We start from the raw sequence: 8882 nt of genomic DNA, 5'->3' as shown, positions 1-8882 counted from the left end.
GAAAATAGTTCTGCCTTTCAAGTACATCAATGAAAACCCAAATCGTTTACCGAAGTTACCAAAAATATGAATAAGTTTAAAAACAATAATTCTTTTCCAAAATACTTTAAATAATAAATAAAATATCTCTTTTTCTTTTCAGATAACCAGTGTAAAACAAATGCATCACTATTCTCATCTGTCAACATGTGTGAGAAATCATGAATAATGTGATACCGTATAGCATGAGGAAAATACATCTCTATGCATATATGTCATGTGTGCATGTCAATGCAATGTATCTCAGATATTGTACTCATGTACTCACACTCTCAGAGTACTCAATCTCACTGTCTCGCATTCTCTCTCACTATGCTCAGCACCCTCAATCACTCAGCGCTATACAATACCTGCTGTGGCGTGCAGCCCGATCCCTGTTTATAATCGACTACGCTCACCGGGGGTGTGTACAGACTCACTAGGCGTGTTCAGACTCATGAGGGGCTCCTACAACCCAAGTGCTATAAGCACGGACAACTCACGTGCTGCACGGATAACTCACGTGCTATAATATCATATCTGGATCCGCACGGACAACTCACGTGCTGCACGGACAACTCACGCACTATAATATCATATATGGATCCGCACGGACAACTCACATGCTATAATAATATCTGGATCCGCACGGCCAACTCACATGTTGCACGGCCAACTCACGTGCAATAGTATAATATATATATATATAAAGCCAACATGGCCTGCTGCGGCGTGCAGCCCGATCCCAAAAATATCCTCACAATCAGGCCCTCGATCTCCCTCAGTCATCAATCTCTCCAGTCTCTCTCTCATGGGCTCTCAATGTCATGAGAATAGCCCAAATTAATGATATGATGTATCAATAAATAACAACAGAGACTGAGATATGATATGCAATGAAATGAATATGACTGAGATATGAAATGCAATGAAAACTACTTTCAAGTAGACATATAACTGAAATACTGCTTTGCAGAGAACTATTTGCTCCTTATATCTCCATTAATTGAACACATTATTGGTGGCCATTTTGCCCTATTTCCTTCCTTATATCATATTTCCGAACACATAAATATCATGTCAAAGATAACCAAACAACAAAGAAGCTAATTTTCAGTTAAGTGTCGAATTAGTATAGAATATCAACTCTGTATATAATAAATGTAAGAGAAAAATGCGATGGACGAAGTATAACAATTAGCAAAAAAAAATAAAATAGAAACCACGATGCAGCTATTTGGCAAAATCATAACCCTTTCCGAGAGTAGAAAGTTTAAGCCAACATCAACTATTGACATACACGGGCTAAGATGGGAAAATGTTTAGAGTTATGTCTTATTCTAGATTTCTTTACAACTTCTCAAGAAGGAAAGCTTTCATATTTCTAATAGGTTAGGTATTTTAGCTCTTTGGAAAAAGCTGCAGCCAAAAGATGAAAAAAAAAAACAAATATATGTCCCGCAGTGCTACATATATCAACTTAAATAAATAAAGGAAACAACCTCATGTCGATTACAATACACTATAACAATCTAATACCCGACAATACAATTGTACACTGTGACTATAACAGTTATGCCAATCAATCTTTGGTAACTCTAGCATTCTAGAGGACCTTATACTGCTTCATGTGTACTCGTCAAGTTTAGCACTTGCAAATTCAACGTGAGCTCTTAAAGAGTACCTGTTGGTTTTGTTTGATACCAGGAATTCAATCTGTAATCTCATTGTTCTAAATCTTAGCTTTGATATTTATAATAGCATACATGTGTTGATACATCAGATTTCTTGTTATAACCCACATTATTTCCATTTAAACAAAGTTTGAATTCCATAACTTAGATGACCATTTAATTAAAACAATTCAAAGACTATAACTCTGTTTTTCAATAACAAAGGATTAATGAAACTTTGGCACATCAAAATTGAACAAAAAATAAACATCCACTTTAAATTCATATTCTTCTATAGTGCATTAGCTTTAATTTACCAATCACAATATGCCATAAAACAGTATAGTAAAAAGTGCCAATCACTGCTTACGAAGATAAAGAATGTTATGTCACCATAGAATAGCAACTGCCAAAGAAATTACCCATGAAATTGGAAATTTTTAAGAGATCTAAAAAAAAAAAGAGGAAAAAAAGAAGAAGATTTGTGCAAAATTGAGAGACCAACAATACCTGAAATCGTAATTCTTCAAATTTTGAAGATGGAGAACTCAAAGAGTACGCCTAAGTTATGATGGAATGGAGGAGAGATGTTTCTAGACCATGTCGATCGTGTGTAACGAAATAGTGAGCATTGTTTTAAAAATAGGAAAAGATTAAAAAAGGGTAAAATGGCAATTTTGCCCTTGTCGACCAACTTCTCTTTTCTCTATATATAAAATAAAATAAAATAGATATTGTGATGACCCTAAATGTCATCTTTCAATTTAATAAGTAATTCTGTGTTCTAAGACCTTGAAAAATACTATTTATCATTCCTCGACTTGCGTGCGCAGTCCGTACAGTTTTTCGAAAAGATTTTATATGAAAAATAGATTAAAATGTGAAATAGAGCATTAAAAACTCAATTGAGTTGACTTTAGTTAATATTTTGAGCAAACGGACCTGGATCAGCATTTTGACAAATTCGGTAGGTCCGTATCGTGATTTGGGACTTGGACGTATGCCCGGAATTGAATTTCAAGGTCCCTAGCTAGAGATATGGATTTTTGATTAAAAATTAAAAACTTGAAAGCTTAATGATTTTTAAGAAATTACTGATGTTGGATTTATTGACTTCGGGTCTGTATTTTGGTTCCGGAGCCCGGTGTAGGTCCACTATAATATTTATGACTTGTCTGCCAAATATGGTGTGAATCGGAGTTGATTTGACGTGATTAGGACGTCCGGTTGTAAAAATATAAGTTTTAAAGTTTTCTTGAAAACTTCCTTTGTTTTGGTATCCGATTCGTAGTTCTAGGAGTTATTTTGGCAATTTGATCATGCGAGCAAGTTCGTATGATGTTTTAGGACTTGTGTGCAAGTTTGGTTTGGAGCCTTGAGGGCTCGGGTGAGTTTCGGATGGGCTACGAGATGATTTCAGACTTAGGAAATCTAGTTTTCTGCAGACTTCAGGCTTCTGGTGCGGTCTTCTTCGCGTTCGCGAAGAGCAAATTGGGGTTGGCACATTTTGTGCTTCGCGTTCGCGACAGAGTGACCGCGTTCGCGAAGGCTTGAGGTTCAAAGCTTCGCGTTCGCGAAGGGAAAGAGGCTAGCCAGGATAATTGCCTTCGCGTTCGCGAAGGGCATCTCGCGTTTGCGTAGGCCAAGCTAGGTAAGCTTCGCGTTCGCGAAGTAGCCCTCGCATTCGCGAAGTGTAAAATGGGATAGCACAAATTTGTGCTTCGCGAAGGCGAGGCACTGACTGCGTTCGCGAAGGATAAAAATCCCAGAAACAAAACTTAAGTTCTCGAAAATGGGATTCGTCCCATTTTCAACCCTTTTCTATTTTTGAGCTCGGGTAAGGCGCGTTTTGGACGATTTTCACTGGAAAACATTGAGGTAAGTGTTCCTTATCCTACATTGATTATATTTTATGATTTCATACTCATTTATATCATGAATCCGTGAATTTATGGAAGAAAAATCAGATTTTTATAAAATCTTCCAAAAACTAAAATTTAATATTTGAAAGTCCATTTGACATCTGAATTGGATAATTTTTATTTGGTTGGACTCGTCTAAGAATGGGTGTTCGGATTTCGTAAGTTTTTTTGGGATTTGAGATGTGGGCCCCACTACCGAATATTTTAATGAATTTCGGATTTTTATTCGGAAAATTTGTAAATTCATATGGAATTAATTCCTATGATTCGTATTGAGTATATCGAATTGTTTGTGAATCGATTTGAAGTTTTGGAGACAAATTTAAAAGGAAAAGCTGTGGTCGAGTAATTAATTGAAATTTGCAAAGCGAGGTAAGTGTCGTGGTTAACCTTGACTTGGGGGAATAGAACCCATAAATTATTTGTTATGTGAATAGCATGTGAACGACATATAGGCGAGGTGACGAGTGTCTATACGTCGTCAAATTAATTGTTTGCCTGCTTACTTGAATGAAATCATAAACTGTTTTAAATCATAAATTTATTATTATAATAATTGTTTCTCTCCTATTCTTTGTCAAATATTAATTCTTGAATTTTTGCATTAATTGTTACATGCTATTTTAATTATGTGCCTTAATTGTTATTCGACATTTAGCATATTAAATATTAAACTGCATATTTTCTCTCTGATATCCATAATAATTTGCTATTTGTCTTTGTTTGTTTCATAATTAAATCATAATTATTGTATGCTTGTCGTCTTATAATTTAATATTACTTGTTGCATTTATTGGAAAAAATATTTCTATAAGAATTGGTAAATGAATATGTTGGAGGAGCGGGTTGCACGCCACAACAGAATAGAATATGAATATATTGGAGGATCGGGTTGCACGCCGCAATAGACTTATTAAAAGTCCATATTGGAGGATCGCGTTGCACGCCGCGACAGATTTATTAAAAAATTCATATTAGAGGATCGGGTTGCACGCCGCAGTAGGCTTATTAAAAGTCCATATTGGAGGATTGGGTTGCACGCCGCAACAGACTTATTAAAAAGTTCATATTGGAGGATCGGGTTGCACGCCGCAACGGACTTATTAAAAGTCCATATTGGAGGACCGGGTTTCACGCCGAAGACTTATTTAAAAGTCTATATATACTTGATTGAAATAAATATATGACAGACTTGATTAAAATAAATATATTGTAGGAGCGGGTTGCACGCCGCAACAGAATGGAATGTGAATATATTGTGAGAGCGGGTTGCACGCTGTAATAGAATTGAATGTGAATATATTGTGAGAGTGGGTTGCACGCTGCAACAGAATTGAATGTGAATATATTATGAGAGCGGACAGAATTGATGGAAATGACAATTGGTTATGACGGTTGAGTTGCCGTCGATTATTATAAATGAATTACCTGATTTATTTCTATTATTGTTGTTGTTACTAATATTGCGTACAAGTAATGTAAGTGATCCGCCTTAGTCTCGTCACTACTTCGTCGAGGTTAGGCTCAGCACTTACCAGTACATGGGGTCGGTTGTACTGATACTACACTCTGTACTTCTTGTGCAGATTTTGGAGTTGGTCCTAGCGACGTACCATAGACTTGCTCGGATTTCAGCTACTCAGAAGAGACTTGAGGTATAACTGCACGGCGTTCGCAGTTCTGAAGTCCTCGTCCATTTTACTTTAGCTGTGTGTTTATTTTCTGATAGCTTTATTTTATTTCAGACCTTTATTTGTATAATTCTAGAAGCTCGTGCACTTGTGACACCAATTTTGGGATGGTATTTAGACACCGTTATTTTTATAGATTATTCACTATATTTCAGACATTACTTCTGCAATTATTCTCTGTTATTAATAAATCTAAAAATTGTTTTAAAAATGGATAATATTATTCTAACATTGGCTTGCCTAGCAAGTGAAATGTTAGGCGCCATCACGGTCCGAAGGTGGAAATTTCGGGTCGTGACAGTTGGTATCAGAGCAATAGGTTACATAGGTCTCACAAGTCACGAGCAAGCTTAGTAGAGTCTGAAGGATCGGTACGGAGACATGTGTACTTATCTCTCAGAGGCTATGGAGTTTAGGAACAATTTCACTTCTATTCTACTCTGTCGTGCGATTTTATTCTATCATTGACGATTGAACTCTTCTATTCTTGTTCTCTCGCAAATGGCGAGAACACACACTGTGTCTACAACCGGATAGGATCCAGAGCCCCCAGTGACAGCTACAACTAGGGGAAAAGGCTAAGGCCGAAGTCGCGCCAGAGGCCGAGGTAGAAGCAAAGGTAGAGCTCAGTCCAGAGCTCGAGCAGCCGCACCTGTTGTAGAACCTTAGATGGATCTTCAGGAGAAGGTTCCAGTTCAGAATGTACCAACTGGACCAGTTCAGGTCCCGGAAGGTTCATAGCTACTCCAGTACTTCAAGACTCTCTAGTCTATTTGGTGAGTCTTATGGAGGGCGTGACCTAGAATGGTACATTTTCAGTGGCGCCAGCCGTCTCACAGGATGGGGGAGGAGCACAAACTCCCATTACTCCCGCTGCGGACCAGATAGCTCCCCAGAATCAGGCTCTAGCAGCCCCGCCAGTTTGGTTAGTTCAGCCAGTTATGGCGGCACAGATCGGTGATAGGCCGCCAGGTCTTTTGAGGCCTTATTGAGACTGGGTAAGTTTACCAAGCTCTTTCCAGTTCACTTCAGTGGTACACCTTCTGAGGACCCACAGGATTATCTTGAACGCTACCATAAGGTGCTGCAGAACATGGGTATAGTTGAGACCAATGAGGTTGATTTTGTCGTATTTCAGATGACGGGTTCTGCCAGGAGGTGGTGGAGGGATTATATATTGACTAGAATAGTTGGATCGCCTGCACTTACCTGGGAGCAGTTCTCTCAGCTAATTTTGGAGAAGTTCCTTCCTATCACACTGAGAGAGGATTTCCACAAGCAATTTGAGCGTCTACAACAGGGCAGTATGACGGTTACTCAGTACGAGTCCCGTTTTGTGGATTTGGCTTGTCATGTTCTCCTTTTACTACCTACTGAGGGAGAGAGTGAGGAGGCTTATTGAGGGACTCACTCACCCTATCTGGCTTTAGATGGCCAGGGAGACCGGAAATGAGATTTCCTTTCAGGCGGCTGCTAATGTCGCGAGGAGGATCAAGATAGTTCTTGCACAGGAGAGATGGAAGAGGTCTGATAAGAGGCCTCGTCAGTTCGGTGGTTTCAGTAGTGCATCATTTGGAGGCAGGGGTACTAATGGCAGGGGTCAGGTACCTTGAGGTTGAGGTCAGACCATTAGTGGTGGAGGACAGGCTGATAGAAGGCGTCCTAGAGGTGGAGACCCATCCGTTGTTATATTTTTTTATGGTATGGTGGAGGTCGTTACATCAGATGGTGTCGTTACAGGCACGACCTCGATTTAAAATAAAGGAATAATTTCCTTAACTTGATTCGGTTTTGAATATCAAGACGAGTCCTCCTATTATGCTCCACTTATGAGTAAGCTTCGTAATTCTATAATCTACTTATGTGTTTACTCATGTTGGGAGATTCTATGGAGATAACTACGCCTATCATTCCATGTTGGTCGCTAATAAGAGTTGTGAGGCTAAATGTGGCTTTCTGTTACACATTTCGGTAAGTTTTGATGTAATTTACTGATAATTAATTACAAATTATGAATTATATGCCCTAACGGTGTGTGGTTCATTATATGTTGAGATTTTGTGTAACCGAGGTTATTTAAAAGGAGAAAATAGAAATTTTTGATTGGCACGATCTGCATATTACTTGTGATCCAAAACTGAGGATGAGATCCTCGCATTTTTAATGTAAATCGATATGTTTAAACCAGGCTACGAGCTGCGGTGGAAGTTATATAAGGACGAGATCCTTAGGATGAAAATTCTTGTGTTTAAGCTCTCCCTTGTGAAATTAAATTTGCACAATAGTACTAATAGAGAGTCATGCCTGTTAGGCTTATTTGAGAATTCTTGTATGAAATTCTCTGTGCATATTTGCCAAAATTCGTGTTTGTAATTATTGAGTTTTAACCTACGAGGTAGGTGCTCGCCCAGGTGGCATTAAATAATACTCGTTAATTCGGGTAAATAATTATGAGGTCTTCATGCCTCTCATCTCATTATCAGTATTGTGAAGGTTTGCAATGAGATTTTTTGTTAACATGAGGTTAATTGGCAATTCGGTAATTGATCATGAACAAATATTAAAAATAAATATCCGCTACCAAGAATTGATGACTTATTTGATCAGCTTCAGGGTGCCAAGGTATTTTCGAAGATCGATTTGAGGTCTGGTTACCATCAGTTGAAGATTAGGGCATCTGATGTCCCTAAAACAGCTTTTCAAACTCGGTATGGGCATCACGAATTCCTAGTGATGTCATTTGGGTTGACAAATGCCCCAGCAACATTTATGGATTTGATGAATCGGGTGTTCAAGCCTTATTTAGATTCTTTTGTGGTTGTATTAATTGATGATATCTTGATTTACTCCAACAGTCGAGAGGAACATGAGCAGCATCTTCGGAGTGTGCTTCACACCTTGAAGAATCATCTGTTATATGCCAGTTTTCAAAATGTGAGTTTTGGTTAGACTCAGTTGCCTTTTTGGGGCAAGTTTTATCGGCATAAGGCATAAAGGTGGATCCTAAGAAGATTGAGGCTATTCAGAATTGGCCTAGACCTACTTCAGTTACAGAGATCCGGAGTTTCCTGGGTTTAACAAGTTATTATCTTCGGTTCGTGGAAGGGTTTTCATCTATAGCAAGCCCATTGACCAGATTGACCCAGAAAGGTGTCCCATTCAGATGGTCAGACGAGTGTGAGATGAGCTTTCAAAAGCTCAAGACCGCTTTGACTATGACGCCAGTGTTGGTATTACCCACAGGTTCAGGATCGTATACGGTATATTATGACGCATCTCACATTGGGATTAGTGCAGTATTAATGCAAGATGGCAAGGTAATTGCATATGCGTCGCGGCAGTTGAAAGTTCACGAGAAGAATTATCTTGTTCATGACTTAGAATTGGCAACCATTGTTCATGCGCTGAAGATTTGGAGGCATTACCTCTACGGTGTCTCGTGTGAAGTATTTACTGATCATCTTAGCCTTCAGTATCTGTTCAAATAAAAAGATCTTAATTTGAGGCAGAGAAGATGGTTGGAGTTGTTGAAATACTATGATATCACCATTTTGTATCACCCCGGAAAGGCCAATGTG

Source organism: Nicotiana tabacum, chromosome 2 (genome assembly GCF_000715075.1).
Source record: "Nicotiana tabacum cultivar K326 chromosome 2, ASM71507v2, whole genome shotgun sequence".
NCBI classification, from domain to species: domain Eukaryota; kingdom Viridiplantae; phylum Streptophyta; class Magnoliopsida; order Solanales; family Solanaceae; genus Nicotiana; species Nicotiana tabacum.
This window is presented reverse-complemented; position numbering follows the sequence as displayed.